Source organism: Acanthopagrus latus, chromosome 10 (assembly GCF_904848185.1).
Source record: "Acanthopagrus latus isolate v.2019 chromosome 10, fAcaLat1.1, whole genome shotgun sequence".
Taxonomy (NCBI): domain Eukaryota; kingdom Metazoa; phylum Chordata; class Actinopteri; order Spariformes; family Sparidae; genus Acanthopagrus; species Acanthopagrus latus.
This window is the reverse complement of record NC_051048.1, coordinates 15,316,081-15,332,853: the sequence shown is the minus strand read 5'-3', so window position 1 is coordinate 15,332,853 and position 16,773 is coordinate 15,316,081.

Genomic DNA, 16,773 nt, shown 5'->3' with positions numbered 1-16,773 from the left:
GACTAAAGTCACATCCACCTCCACTTTGTATCGTTGACTTAAAATGTGCTGTTAGGCATATCTGCAATTTATCTAATCAAAATATCACAATACAATTACTGTGAGTGGATCAAATTATCTCTGAGGGGATACCGCGTGAACCTGAGTCCTCTGTGGTAATTCAGCACACCTAGGAAGCTCTGCGACTGCTGTCCTTTCCTCAGAGGCGCGACAAAGTCGGGACAAAAAAACTGCCTCCACACAAATAACCTATATCCAATCACCATGGAAACATTGACCCTGGCCTCCATCCACCCCCGCCCCCCCCCTCTCATCCCCTCACCCCAAGGCTGCGGACACAACGGCATGATAAGCAGCTTTCCAACCTCGACTCCAGTCCGGACTTTGTGTAACTCCCAGCCCATCCAGTTATGACGCCAGTTGCCAGAGGCCAATGTGAATCTCATATACAGCAGCCGCTATCAGTTGGTCCGTAGGGGCGGCTGGTACTCAGTTAGGGCAGAGATAGTCGCAACTGTGAGCTAATTTTTCCGCCGCCGCTCTCTGCTACATAGTGAGACAGAATAATCACACCAATAACACTCTCTGGCTCTATTTCAGCGCAGGAGCTCTGAGGAAGGAAATTAAAGAAACAAGGAACAAGGCCATGCTCCTGATCTCGCATCATTTTTTTCTCTCTCTCTCTCTTTCTCTCTCTCTCAGCCCCCCCACGCCGTCAAGAGAGGACGTCCAAGGCAATAAGGCTCACAGCCTGCGGTGGGAATTGTTTTGCCAAAAATATTTGTTGTTTTCAATAATGTGGCTGTTTGTATTGCGCAGAGGAGAGGAGAGGAGAGGAGAAGAGAGGAGAGATTGTAGTTCACATGCGGTCCCTTGTAGTGCCCTCAATTCACAATAGATGCCTTTTCTCTGTACCCTGGGATATAATGAGGAAAGAGTATGATTAGTATGATTAGTCAGCCTGTGTGAGAGCCTGAATTTTGCTGTGTGTGTGTGTGTTAGTATAAGCATGTATATGAGATGTTTTTGCTGTCCTATTTATATGGCTGATACTGCCATCACCACCTATATTTAAACCTTTGCATGTTGGCTGAGCACAATTGGCTTATGGTTCTGGACCCACTTAAAGACAGCGGGTCCCCTGAGACTCAATTGCCCGCACAGGCTCCCCTTGTTCTGGTTCTGACGGGCTGACGCTCCCTCGGCTAATCCCCTGGAAAGGTGCCGCGCCCTGGGGACAGCAGCCCAAAGAGCGGCCCCTGTCTCTGGAGCTTTGAACAGGTGCCTTGGGGGTGTTAGCTGGCCTCAGACACACAACCTCCAATCCTCAGTGATCCTCAGGATGAGCCAGGAAAACGCTGCACCAAGAAGATCTTCAGCCCCGGCGAGAGCCAATGGCAGCTGGTCATGCAGGCAACAACCGAGCATCAGCAGTTTCACAAAGACAGAGGGAGTGGGAGGCAGGAGATTGGATTGGACAAAATAAAACGGATATACAGACACACACAGACACACACACACATACACCTACACACCTTCACAAACAACCCTCTCTCTTCCAGTGCACAAACTTTCACTTACTTAAGGCTAACATTTGGCATGGGGATATTGCGGTTTGCTGCAAGTGGTGTCGGTCAGGGAGTGAAGCGCGCACGCGCGCGTGTGTGTGTGCGTGTGTGTGTGTTTGTGAGGGAGCGAAGGATCCCTTTCATCTTGCCTCTACTACCAACTTGGACCCCCACCCCCCCCAAACCGCCACCACCCCGCCACCCACTCCCTACACTGTTCTCTTCCTCTGACAGTGGCTGCCTTAAAAGCCCCATCACTCTCATTGTTGTTCTTTCTAATGTGATGATAGAGCGAGTGGTGTAACTTGTGTGTACTCCTTTATTTGTAAGAGCCACGGTGAGGCTGGGCGGCAGTGATACATTGTCAACGGAACTGGAGGAGGAATGGAATAAGACAAATAATAAAAAGCAATAAAGTAGATAACAGAATATATCTTTTTTAGCTAATGTCACTTTTTTGTTTTTGTTTTTATTAGGAAGCCTTCAAACTTAACTCTTTATGCAGCAGGTTTTACCGTACTCTTGATAGGGGCTAGGGGATTAGCATAATCTGTGTAAACGGATAAATAAACAAATGATAGGCATAGGGTTGCTTTTAATTAGTGATTACATCTAGTGATTATTTTTTTAATTAATATATTAATCATTCAATTTGTAAAATGTCAGAAAATTGTGATAAATGAGTCCAAGATGATATCCTCAAATTGCTAATTATGTCTGACCAGCAGTGTCAACCCAAAAGTGCGCTATACATTTTATATAAGACAAAGAATTTAAGACACTACCAACAGTAAATGTTTGGCGTGTTTTCCTTAATGAATGACTTACTGTGATTATAATTGTATCTGATGTTAATTATAATGATCGCTAATGCATGAAGCAATTAATAGTCTATTGCTTCAGAAATAAATAGGTAACTGTACAACATGTGCATCAGATACATCAGAAAAACACAGACAAGATATTTTTGGCATGGGAGCCCTCAAATACAATTGGGAAAATGGGCGGGAAGCCAGTGAGGGACCAAGCTGCACTACCGACTCCTAGTTGACCTTTGAACAGTGGCCTATGCGATAGCTCCCTGGTAAATGTACCTGCTCTCACATTAAAAGAAGTGGCTGATGTGCATTGGAGCAGACATCGGGCAGTCTACCCTCCCGTGGGCCAACGTGGACTGCACTGAATGTGGAACCGGCCATTTCAAATAATTGAAAGGAAAAGTGATTCGAGGCATTGTGACCCCTGATAGAATTTGAATCTAACAGCCTGCTGTGGAGCTTTAAAGGCACAAAGATGTCCGAAGATAAGATCGTGCAAACTGGTTCTGACTATTATTTACTGTTCGGAGAGGATGCAAAAAAAGCCGACCGGGACGATAAATAATGTCTCCTCAAGACCCGATACTGTTTCCCAACGGGGATTTTGACTTTTTTAAATGGAGTCTTGCGCAGCATGCAGTGGGGGAAGCTATACCAATTTAAACTGAATACATGAATAGAGGACAAGACAAAGACCAGAGTTCTTTCATTTAGGTGGTGAATGTTTCAAAAGCTCAGGCCTTTCTCAGCTTCATGATTTGGAGATGGATGTCAAATTCTGCCCCTCCGTCTCTCCCTCCAATTCCACTCCCCCAGGCCCCTTCATTGCTATTCTCTACCTGTCCGCCAGTAGCCCCCTCCCAGTCTTGTCCACATGTCCCAGTCACCTGAATGCAACATCCACCTGCTCACCTTGAGCATGCTCAAAATGACAACAGTGTGCACATATCTGACTTATTCAGGTTGAACATCATTTTTTCTCAAAATGGTGTGTGTATCGAGATTTGAGGTAAGGTTTTTCTTGCTTGGTAGGTGTAGGTACTGTAGGTAGGTCTCAGCAGTGCTGTGTCAGCACTAAAAGACTGGAGAATGTTGATACTTTTAAGAGCAACCTTAAGACCTTCCTTTTTAGGCTGCCTTTTAGCTGAATTCTGTTTATTTATTGGTTCCTATTCTGCTTAAACCTGGTTTTGTTCCATTTATCTATTCAATCACCGCTCATCTATTTACTTTAATTATTCTGTTTTATCTACTTTATTCAGGATTTACTCATTTACATTATTGATTTCATAGCAGTTTTAGACTTTTAACCTCCTTAAATATTTTATCAGTCTAAGTTTTGGTGTGTTAATTATCGTCAGTGAAATACATCAATGATAGTGTTTCCTCAGTTCCGCAATACCTGTTGTTAGTGCCCTGTTTTATTTATTAATTTATCTATTTATTTATTATTACTCACTCTTTTATTTCACTTACTGTGTTTAAGTAGCTGGATATGTATGTGTGTGTGTGTGTGTGTGTGTGTGTGTGTGTGTGTGTGTGTATGTATGTGGGGTGTTGAAATTATTGCTGTTTTAATTCTGTAAAGCACTTTGTGCTACATTACAATGTATGAAAAGTGCTCTATAAATAAAGTCTGATTGATTGATTGATTGATTGATTGATTGATTGATTGATTGATAAAAAAATGCCTCATTAACAATGACATATTTAGGCACAACCACATTTAAAGGTGGTAAGCCTGTTTCTGTGTTTTGCCCCCTTTTCCTTCTTCTGACCTGCTCATGCTGTTTACGCTCCTCTTTAATTTGAATTACTGTTTGGACTGCTGTCTTGTCACCAGCCTGTAAGCCTGGCCCTGACCATTTTCTTAGCAAACGCCGTTTCATCCTACCCACCTGCCTGCCGTGTATTTGTCTGCCTTTCAGTCCAACTCCCTTTGTTCCCAGAATTCACAGGACGTGTCAACAATATGCAAAGTGTGCCATTTTCTATAAAAGTGACAAACAAGTGGAACACGGGGGTGGTTTTAGATAACACATCCAGCACAACATGAGGGAGGAAAGTGTTAGCACTTTACTGCAATCATTAACACGCCTGATTAGCATAATAAGTAGTTATGCAAACCTGTTGTGAGGAACTTATAGAAGGAGGGTTGGCCCTTTAACGGCTGAGGAGGAGTCAAAGATCAGTGCACACACACACGCGCGCACTCACCTGTATTTAGTCGACCTTACAACCTCATTGAAAGTGGTGCGCTCAGTCAACAATCAACACAAACTCTAATTGTCACCACTTCTTAACTTCATTTATTTAAGGCTCAGCGGGAGTTGCCTGGATTTGAGGTGTAACTTGGACTCGGATGGTGCTTCGACTTCCCATCAATAACTGGCAAGGCCTTTACAGCACATATATAGTTTTCTTATTTTTGTTCAATGAACCAACTCAAAAATCTTTTGCATTTTGGCGGCAGACCAGCTTGCTTAGTTGCTCTCTGATGTTTTGGAGCCAGACCTAAACGTCTTGATTTTGTTGTCAGTGTGTGCAGATTTCCCAGCAGTGACCCGACATCTCTGACACCAAATTACATTTGCCAAAAGTAAACTGAATCTGCATCGCTTCCCCACTAGAGTGGGGGCAGTCTGCAACGCAGCTTTAATTTACAATTTTGGCCAGGAAGATAGTTGCACTTTTACATAAATCTTGACTGAACAAACATTATATTCAGAATTTAAAGTAGCCCTCACATGTATAGCATTACAGTCACAGAGAGAGAGAGAGAGAGAGAGAGAACTAAAAAGGGATCTTTCATATTTCCTGACTGACTGTTGTTTTGTCTCTCTTATGGTGGAATAACAGGGTCAAACTTAACAGCCAGACTCGGGGAAAACAATGCAAACATGCGCTCCACTAACCTGTTTATTCCCACTAAAGCCATGGAGCATGAAATGCACCCGCTCCCTCATGACACTGCACGAGCGAAAACCACAGTCTTTATAGGGCTTATTAGAAAAGCCTCCGCACTCTGGCTGAAAGCAGGAGGGAGAAAAAAAATAATAAAAATGAAGGAGCGCAGGGAAAAGCAATGCCATCCAAGTGTCAGGAACACATTTTTTTTTATCTTTGCTGCAACAACAAAAGGAAGGAAATCAGCTGTTCACTCACTTGGTATAATGAACAAAGGCTAGCCTACATACAAACTTTTTAAATGAACTGTTCAAGACTGGGAAGGTTTATACTTTTTGTTCCCCATTATTGTCCTGCATTGGTTAAACTCTAACAAGAAAAAGCATGCACTACTGCTACTGCTACTGCATGAGGCTATTAACCTTATCAAGAGAAAACCCTTGTGCTTTAAAGAGTACTCTTTACTTTTTCATTCGCCCTTTCAACACGCCTTTATGGATGCAAGCCGAAAATACGTAACTTGGTTACCATAACTTGCCACAGACAGATGCCCTGTCAAGTTTTACATTTGTCCACCTGCAGTTAAATCTGAAAGTTGCATGGAAATAATATGACAGCAGGATTACCAGTGTCATGAATATCGTCGCTGTTAATTTTAATCCAACAAGCTCGACTGCTGCTGACACGTTCAACTGCAAAATCAAAAAAAGAAACCAAAATTTGCGTAAACTCTGCATATAAATGGACCAGAATAACACTACTGCATACTGTGTCCCTTTTTTTTTCAAAATAGTGTATTTTTAGTTATTATTTAAACTATTTAAAGACCTGTTTTTTTTCTGCACCACTAATTTGCAATGGTTAGTCATGTTTAGCTCCTCTCGACTAAGGCCAGGTTTTCTGAGGTTGTAAACCAGACAAACACTTATCTGTCAAATTTACCATCTCTTTTATCCTGGACGTATGCAGGAAGGTTCAACCGCAAGCGTTTGGAACCCCTGATAACTCGCTGGTGAATGTGAATATTTGCTAAATGTGGTGAGCATGAGGCTTTTTTTTTTTTTCAACCAAAATTGGACACAAAAGACACAAAAGAGAGGATAACGTACACGCACACACACACACACGCTCACACGAGAAGGCCATGGGTGTGGTGATGTCTTGCTCCAGAAACAGAACGTTCGGGGGTTCAGGACGGTGACCTCTTCTCCTGCTGGCAGAGCAACCACGAAAACAGAGCGCTTGTAGCTCCAACTCCCCTCCTATGTCCACCGCCGTTAGCGACAGCAGTTTTCTTTTCTTTTCAAAGAAAGTAGGCGGTAAAACAGAGAAAGAAAAGTGTTGCAGGAAGGAAAAATAACTGAGGGCTGTTTCAGAGCGCTCGGCTCTCCTTGTCCTTGTGCAAAATGAAATGGCATACTGTAATTCCAGGAGTAAGTACATGTTTTCACTGGGAGCCTTGTTGTTCCCAGGCCTTTTTTCCAAGAAATATCTTTAAAGTATGGAAATGAGTGCAGGAGCTTCCTTGAAGACACACAAACACACAGGGCGGCACCACGAGCTGCCGCTGTGCACGGCGGTATTATTTATTTCCCGAGCATCAAAACCTGGCTGGAGAATAAGAGATGAAACTGAATTAAACATCATTTTAGGGAGAGACTAACGGTAAGTATGCCTGCAAAAGTGGATGCAGAAGTTTCCCAAGATTTTATGGGAGCATTTACTGGCTCCGTGTGAATATGTGAGTGTCAGACACACTGTACCTGTAAGCACATTGGCTGCTCTCTAACTTTCGAAACTGCATTTCATGACACAATGACAGCATCGCCTACCCATATCTCCCTACTCTGGCTCCGTCTCTCCATTTCTTGCCGCGCCTCGAACCAGCTGCAATAAAACTCCGTAAATGTGCTTGGCTCAGGTCCCTTACCCCCATCTAGGGCTTTCGGAAATGCTCACTAGTACCCCACAGACAATTACAGCACATCACACGAGCATGGAAAATGACACCGCAAGAGCGCGCCTCGTAAGATGAGCGAGGCTGTAATTTGACTCACCAACACAACACATATTGTAAGTTAGAATTTAAAGCTACCTCTCAAACATGCGGTGAGTGTTAGTGACTGATATTGTTGAATTCATACACATATTCATACTCTCTTTTGTCACAAACTCACCAAATGCCTGAACCCCTGCTTTCAGCTGTGAAGTGCAACGCCAGGTCAAAGGTCAAATCACTGTTAGTCACTGTAAGGATTGCCTTATGGAATGACTTGGAATGGATGAAACCCTACAGGATTCCATTAATAGGTATTGTGAGTGATTTGATATGCCAGTCATACATAACCGTCTTCTTATTAACACTTACAGCCAGTTATAATGTATGGGAAATTATTCTTCTATTCAATTATGATGGGCAAATTGAGTGATATTGGGAAACACAGAAGCATACCGGGGCATCCTACGCGAATTGCATACAGTAATACATTCATCAGCCAGTTTAATATTACCAGATAATTGATTAGTTCTACATGCAAAGATTCATGTGGTTTATGGCTTCCTGGAGAAGAGCACTGAGCAAAAAAAAGAGAGCCTGTGGAGCGATACGATCGTCAGTGCAACGGCACAAAATAGTTACACATATATAGAATATAACAAGAAAAAAATCCTGGAGGTAATTTTTCTTACAAATGCTGAAACTCCGTGGCTCCTCGTCAAAATATGCCCAGCGGTTTGACACTCTGAAACACAGTCTTTAACTACAGTCACTGCTTTGGCCACTTTCTTGCTAAACTCCACCACCATCCCCTGCCACACCTGATATATAAGTCAGGTTATAAACATGTAATAAGTACATGATATGACACGTTCTGGATGAATGTTAACATGTTTTTGACACTTACAGAATGTGATTGTATCAGTGATTTGCAGCGTGTTAAGTGTAAACATCCAACATTTGATTCTAGTGATTGGGCTGTGAGTTTAGAAAGAAATGACTTGTAATGTAAAACAACTGATGAGTAAAAAAAAAAAAAAAGTACATTATATTACTGCTAACATCCAGGTAATCTCTGTATATTGTACCAGAAAGAAAAAAGTAAGACACAGAAAAGAAAGAAAGAAAGAAAGAAAGAAAGAAAGAAAGAAAGAAAGAAAGAAAGAAAGAAAGAAAGGGACGCGGTGTCATGTGAGCACTGACTGTGCTCAGGGTGGGCGGGCTGCATCTCAGGTCAGAGAGAAAGAGAGAGAGGCAGGCCTGACTGACGGATGTCAAGAAGCAGGTTCTATCAATTTTTACACCATGCTTTTTTTTTTTTCATAATGAAAATGTCCAAGCCTTCAGCTGCGCAATTTGGAAAATGGAGAGAAGAGGAGGGGGAAAAGAAATCCCACTGTAGAGATATATTTTTCTTCTTATTTTTCCTTTTATACAACAACATGTTGTATAAAACCGTTTCATTTGTACTAGCTAGCTGAAATTCAAATAAAGCAAAACTAGCTAATAATGCTAGATAATGAAGATATCTTCACTGACTAATATGGACAAATAATTACACATATTGTTAACAGTAATGCAACCTCTTTTAGGTTACTAATGCATTAATCACAAGTAGATAATAATGTGTTGTGTTGAACCACTGGTGCACGTTGTAGTGTTCAGGCTGCAGCAGTTGTTCGTCCTCCTCTGTCTGCTGCAGCTGCATGTTTTTGCATGTACAGTAATAGTGTGGCAAATTTTACTTTAGAGCTGAGCATATGCACTCAGGACATTTTTGCTGAAGCCACTAACAGCTGCTGGACTACAGCACTCTCGGAAGTATGCAAGTTCAGAAAATGATTTATGGTCTCTGATACACTGCTATGTTATCATTATATTAATTGTTGTCATTATATGTTCTATTTTTACCAAATGTTACCGTTAGTTACTAATTAAATGCAGGTCTTTGTCCTATTCGGTAAAGCTTATTCACACAGTGCCCTACTGTACACAGCTGCAGGTCAGGCAACAAGCAGCAGTCCCACTGCCACCGAAATGCAACCTGAAGCAGGAAAGTTCTGTTAATTGCATGTTACAGTGGGCATTGTCTACATTACATTAAATAATCAAAAGATTCAGAGAATGTAAGGGCATTTCTTTATGCAAGGGACAAGGTCAAAAACCAATATCAGAGGGCCATGTACTTCAGGCCTCAGATGACATAGCATTAAAAACAGATACAGTTCTGTAAATCACTACACCTCTGTTTTGGGTGACGGGCTTCTGGGGATTCTGAATCCTAATCGCGCCTAAGGCACCGAAATGCCGAGAGTGAGGAAAAGTGCAAACTAAAAAATTGTCTTGTGCATGGTCACCCGGAACAAATCACAAGTTGTCGACCAATTTAACACATTTCACATCTCATTAACTGCCGGACCTTTAGAATGAACTGAAAAAGACTTTTACTCCTATCATTTAACACTTGAATAGTGGCAATTAAACAACAGCACCTTTTGACTTTACTTGAGAGCCAAGACACTTGTAGGAGAATATCATCATTAAAATGAATAAACACTTTTGTGAAATCCACAGTCACTTATGTTATGATTTATGTTTGGCAAAGACGTGTTCCAGCAAATTTTGTCAATTCATTTTCTCAATTTACCAAAACAATTTACTCATCTGTTGGTCCTTGATTTGAAGATGGTGTTTTAGTGCTGTTCAATAGTAGTTAGTTTCACATTAACAGAGACTTCATAGTGATCTCCTTCTCTGTTGGTATTAGCTGTATTAAAGTGTCAATGTGACTTCCATTTAAGCTGCTCTGACTTCTTTAATACAGTGTTTGTGCTAATTAAATTAAGTTAATAAAATGTTGTTTATCATAAGCGACACAAATGCATAAATGGTAAAGACATTATACATGATTAAAAATGGAAATATTTTTGTCTCTCTTACTCACTGAAAGTGAAATTATACTAATTGTCGAGTGCAGTGCTGCATTCGAGTTTTGCTGTAGGAGAAATCTATGATAGATGTTCTCTGCTATGCTTGCAGATTATCATATCTGTCCAGGAAATATTCTCAGCATAATGTTCCCACCATCTACATTTCTTAATCAGAGGTACAAGTGGGATGTAAAGGACCCAGAAATATTCTCTTTTTTAGTATTAAGGGGTTTATTTTCCCTTTGATGTTTGGACTCCCTGTTATCAAGTCATGACAAATATGTAAATATAATATTCTTTGATCATTAAGGTCCGATCTTTATTTCATTTCTGTTTTTTTTAATATTTGAAACCTAAATTAAAAACAGATGGTTGGAGTTTGTAGTGTGTAATTGTTCTCGTTTTTAATATTGTGAAGTGGGAATAAACATAACACAATTAAATTTTAATTAAAAGTATAATTTTTATTGGTTATGTCATGGAATGACCTTATGAATATTAGGAAACAAGCTTTTAATTATATTTCTAACCACATTTTTTTCGAACGTCCCACTTACAGCGGTTTTTAGTAATAAAGTGCACCAGGTTATCTGAAAAGTTTCCCACACAAAGCCATGTTTTCTCAAAATCATTTTAAAAAATGTTTTCAAGACGATTATATGCCATGCCCTCCGTGTTAAGATATGATGCAATGTGCATGCAATGTTACTTGTCACCTCATTTGAAGGGTTTCTTAAAACACCACATTGTGAGTAGATAGTGCATGTGTCTCTTTCTCCAAAGAACTCCTTTCTTTAAATTTCCCTGAATAATACGAAAAGAGTATGAAATAGGGAAATGATAATAAAGTAAACAGACACGTTGCCATGGCTGTCCAAGAATACGAAAAGAGTCAGGTGAACAATAGAATCAGTACCAATGGGACAAATTCACAGGTCAGAATCAATATCAATAAGTCACTGAAATCACATACGTAGTCTAAAAATAACAATAATTATCTCAAAAGGATGATTTTAAAATATCTGTTAAAAGATGGGAAAGGCCAGAAACGCAGTGTCACTAAATCTAAACATACAATGTATAAGACACATTGGGCAAATGACCACAAAAATAACAACATTTAAAGGGTAACTCCACCATTTTAACACATTAAAATGTGTTTACATGTTTTTGGGAGAACTACAGCATATGTGAACAAAGTAGTATGACTCCTGATGTGGCTACCGGAGGAAGTTGCATTTAATCTGGTAACCTGTGATGTCACTCAGTGACTGTTGCATTGTAGGTAATGTAGGTGTTAGTTTTGAAAAGCAGTTCACTGGTCTAGCCTGATTCTAAGAGCTACCACAGAGGCAACTGGACTTGTTTCAGTTTCTGGAGACGTTTCCCCTCTCATCCAACTGGCTTCTTTAGTTTTGTAGCATGGCACTCCTACACAACTGATGGATGGTAGGCAGTTTAAAAAACAAAATGATCAAAATCAATACAGCTATATACCATGTATTCTTCTCCATTTTCAAAACCTGGCACCCACATTACCCACAATGCAATTCAACCACTAAGTGACATCACTGGCGACAGTTTATCAGATTACATGCAGCTTCCTCTGGAGCCACAAAAGGCGTACTACTTTTTTCACATGTGCACTGAACTTCCAAAGACCTACGCACACTTCAGTGTGTAAAACTGGAGGAGACACCCTTTAATCAGGGTCCCTCTTTGTAAAATTCCTGGCTGGAAAGCTGATGAGGGATGGGGTCCTTTAGGGTTGTCAATACACAATACTTGGCTTGGCTCGGGTCGACTTGGCACATTGGCCCAGCACAGCAAGGATTTGCATCTTCTGAAAGTGAAAGTGAACATAATGACATAGCAAAATACAGCAGCTATCTGAAAGGAGGAAACAGGGGCACTGGAGAGAAAATAAACTTCAAACAACAGCGATTCAGCAAGAAGCTACAAAATGACTGAGAGCAGAACACACAGAGACCTAAAACAAAAAAACAAAAAAACAAAAAAAACACCTTTCTCTCTGTTCTGCAGCACAGACATGAGTTGAGTTTTGACCTACTGGGAGCCAGTCATGGACTACAGTGGAGAATATAGAACCACAGGGCTGCAATTTCATGAGTAACCCCAGTAAGAAGGGTTATATACAGAGAATATCGTACCTATGGATACTTTGAAATCAAAGAAACGATTTCTAGCTCACTGTTCCAATATCCGCAGTCGGAAACTGCTATCGCAACTAGAGATTGATGAGGAACAACAAACATGCTACGGCAAGGGAGAGCCAGGATGACAGGTCAGGGGGGGATATATCATCATCCCCACACATCCTCTGAGAGTCTGTTCGGATGAGAATCAGAATCAGTATTCCTTTATTGTCCCACGAATGGGGAAAAGCGTTTGTCACAGCAGCCAAAGGACGGAATGTTACAAAAAAGACAATAACAATAGTAAAAAATAAACAATACAGTTGAAAAAGTAAGGAATAGAATAGACTATAGTATATACATATAGTATGACGTTATTTATAAATACAAATAATAAATAGGGGTATTAAAAAAATGGCCAGATAGTGCAAACCAGAAATAAGTTTTGTATAGTTATATTGCACAGTGCAGAGTGCTGGTTGTACAGTCTGACAGCAGGATGGATGTAAATGCATCACAAAGCATAAATGCATATACTTACATGCATGTACATATAGGGTATATATATATATGATGACAACTGGAGTAACCTACCTTACATTCAGTAAAATGTTCACATTAACCTAAGATGTCACTTCTGTTGGTGCAGCAGCACAAGCATTCGTAAAAATCTCTTTCATGGAATTGTTTCTTGACCAGCACTGATGGTGAAAACACAGCGTGTGCATCCATGCATTAGTTTCGGAATCAAAAAACAGCCACCTTCAATACATCAGCCGCGGTCATGCATGTAGTGCACCCCCACTCTCCACACTTACTTCGATCATAAATGGGTCTTTGTAGCGTACAATGGCGAAACCTCACAAACTGGAAGGTAGTCAATCATTCTACACTTTGATCCAATCCTCTTGTAGTAGAGATAGTAGAGTCATTTGAAGGAAAAAGACAGTCATTTCCCTCCAAGAAAGTCACACCGAGCATTGAGTGTTCCCTTATTTAATGGTTCAATAGCGATACCTACTCCCTCCTGTTTGAGAGCATTGTTTCCCTATGGTTATTGCAACATCAGTTACCCCCGCGGATGCCTCGCTGACATAAATGCATACTTCCCATGCCAGCCAAGCAAATTAAACTGAATTGAAGGTGGAGAGAGAGAGAATGGGAGATTAAGTGAGAGATTGCCCAGAGAGAGAGAGAAGAAAGAGAGAGAAAGAAGGAAGAAGAAGGAGAAAGAAAGAAAGAAAGAAAGAAAGATTAGGAAAGTGATCGAAGGAATGACTTGCAATCAGGAGGAGAAGAGGCCCTCTCAGTCTCTCTTTGCAACCACACACACATGCATGCACACACACACACACACGCGCGCGCACACACACGCACACATAGGACTTGTCTTTAAACATTTATAAGGCCCATTTCTTCCTCATCTGCCAAGCATAAGCTTTGCTTTCACTGTCTATGCATGAAGTTAGCCTTTACTCACACTGATCTAGACCTGTTCACTGTTCTACACTGATACTGTACTAAAACACGACTGAATTTCCACCCCATTTCCCCCAGAATGAGTAAAGTAATTATACACAATTATACAGAATAATACCTCTCCTGTTTATAATAATTTGTATTGTTAAACTCACTGACACATTCCAGCACGAAACCCTAGTCAAAACTCCTCGCGGAATACTCAGGCACTTTGGGAAATTTGCTTATTTGCTGTCGGACTGAGAGCGGGATGAGGGGATCAATGCCAATTTCATCTGTACATTCAATACAGAGGTGGCTGCAAGAGGTATTTAACCTAGCTTAGTACTAAGTTTGTGGCAGGGGGAGGACACATAGCCTCCATCTAGGGAGAAGACTGTTGATAAACGGCCAACTAGACAATAGCCCCGATCTTAACCAAAACCTAGTCTAAACAAAACCCATTCCAAAAACCATCATTAATTAAATGCAAAATGTATATATATAGTGTGATTGTAAAGGTTTATTGCCAAACTATACTGTATTTATTAACATTTACAATTTACAAATGTAGTGTTTTTTAGCAAGTTTTACTGATAAATTAAATTGGAAGATGTCATACCAAAAGTGCTTCTGACAAGGATAGTGCTAGGGAAGTGTAGCATAAGATTGTGCACACACACACACACACACACACACACAGACACACACTCACACTTGCACACATACTAAAATCAGCACATATACAGATGCTGTCATACAGGAAGGGCAGTGGGGAGCTCTGCACTGATTTTTCTCAGCCTTGATAGCGCAGCACAAAAGCAGCATTGTTCACCATCGGCAGGCGCTCTCCCTCTCAGGGGGATAAAAGAGAGGGAATAATTGCTTACCCTCGCACCATGTGTAAAGTGTGTCTTCTATCAGCAACCAGGAACGATGACGGTGATAGTGGCGCCGCTTGCACCAGGGCCTCTGCCTCTACACCCCGTCCCCCGTCCTCAGACACAAAGACAACGCACCGTTGTCCATGTTCACCGCTGCAACGGTGATGGCTGCAGGACCCCCTTGGAAAATGGCACCCCCTGATGCACATCTGTGCACATGCTGTGTAAAGGATCCCACTGAGGGACTGCACATAGGCTCATTAAGACTGATACAGCCATACAGGTTTCAGTCTTTCTCTTCTGTAAACAAATGTGAAATACTGACATGCATTACACATGAAAACACCCAATTCAGACAAACAGATACACATCTCCAGTGGTGTCTCTCCCCTTTGTTCTTCTCCCTCTCTTGTGTAGAAGCTGCTATCTGCAAATATGCCGATGTTGTCACAGTTGCATTGGACACACACACGTGCGCGCACACACACACGTAAACACACCACACACACAACATGTCCAAAGGGCTCTGTGGGGTAAATATGTTTGGAGCCATCATGCCTGATCATTTAATCATGACTAGGCCTTTAGGGAGCAGAGCATGCCTGCTTTTCTGTCCGCCATACATGCTGCTGATAACACAATTCTCCCATAATGCCCTTCAACACTACAGATTCATATCTCAGAAGGGGTTTAGATGGCTTCAAAGACTGACTGAGGAAAGTGCTGTTTTTTCAGTTTTCTTTCACTGAAGGAGATAAGTGATGTGTTTTCAGTTTTTTCCATCACTGCCATTGTTTCGTCTAACAAATCCAGGTGATTGTTCAGCACATACAGCTTGACTGTGGTTACATGTCCATTCCTCATCACCAACCACTTTTCTCAGAATGTCTGACTGTCTGAGACACTATAAAAACTTCAAAAAATCCCACTGACAGAAATGCTTGATGATTCACAACCACTGTTGTGCCCAATCAGCAGTGTTGCTTTTGTGAACAATGGTTTTCTTCATCCGTTGCAATAATAGGTATGAAACACAGGCAAAAAGTTTCTGGAAAAGGAGACTTGCATAACAGAAGGAGCGAAGCCAGGACAAATACTGACAGATGTAAATTTCTATCTAACACATTTTTTTTTTTCAAAAGGCTGTTCAATAGTTTGCCAAAACCTTTTACTTTTTTGTGTTCCTCCTTCACTACAATCTAAAAATGTCTTCTATTTTTGAATCAAATTTGTTTTCTACCTTCATATATTACCATTTAAAATACTTTCTCATTGCTAATAATCAAACCACATCCATGCAAGTCACCCCCCGTGTTTTAAAGCAAGATGGAAATATCTCCCTGTTCAAGTTGTTTTCAATTACAGAGCACAGCTGATTTTGATGCCCACTAACAAATAATGCCAAATTATGACAACAAAAACAAGCTTGTGAGTGAAGAATTCAGAAGTGGGATATCCCACAATTCATAACCTTCTGTCCAACAGGTCCTCCATATGAGGAAAATAAATAAATAAAATTGTAATTGCCGCCCAGGAAGACAAACACGTGTCACCTAATTAGTGTATCTGATAATTAATGTTCCAGGACCATCATCGAAACTGACCAATTACTGTTGCGATGTCATAGCTTTGTGATTCATGTTGGTACTGTCCATGGAACATCATCGGTAATGTTGCTGGGGCCATTATTTCAACCTGAGGAAAACATTGGCAAAAATTGCATGCAGTGCAAGCTGTCAAGGTTGAGATATATGGCACTTTTACTCAGAAGACTAGGGATTTGTATCACTTCGATAACCTTATTTTACTGTTCACCTGTTATTTCTAATCTAAGTTCACTTATTATTGTTTGGGATTTCAACATTTTTCCATTTGATTCAGTTTAGTGAAAACTATCTGGTTAAGTTTAGACAATACATATCTTGATTAGGTTTTGGGAACAAATATACTTTGTCAGGTTTAGGTAAGAAATATAGTGGGGTAGATTTATGAAACAAATATACTTTGTTATACTTTGGGGACAAATATACTTGGCTAGTTTTAGGGAACAAATGCA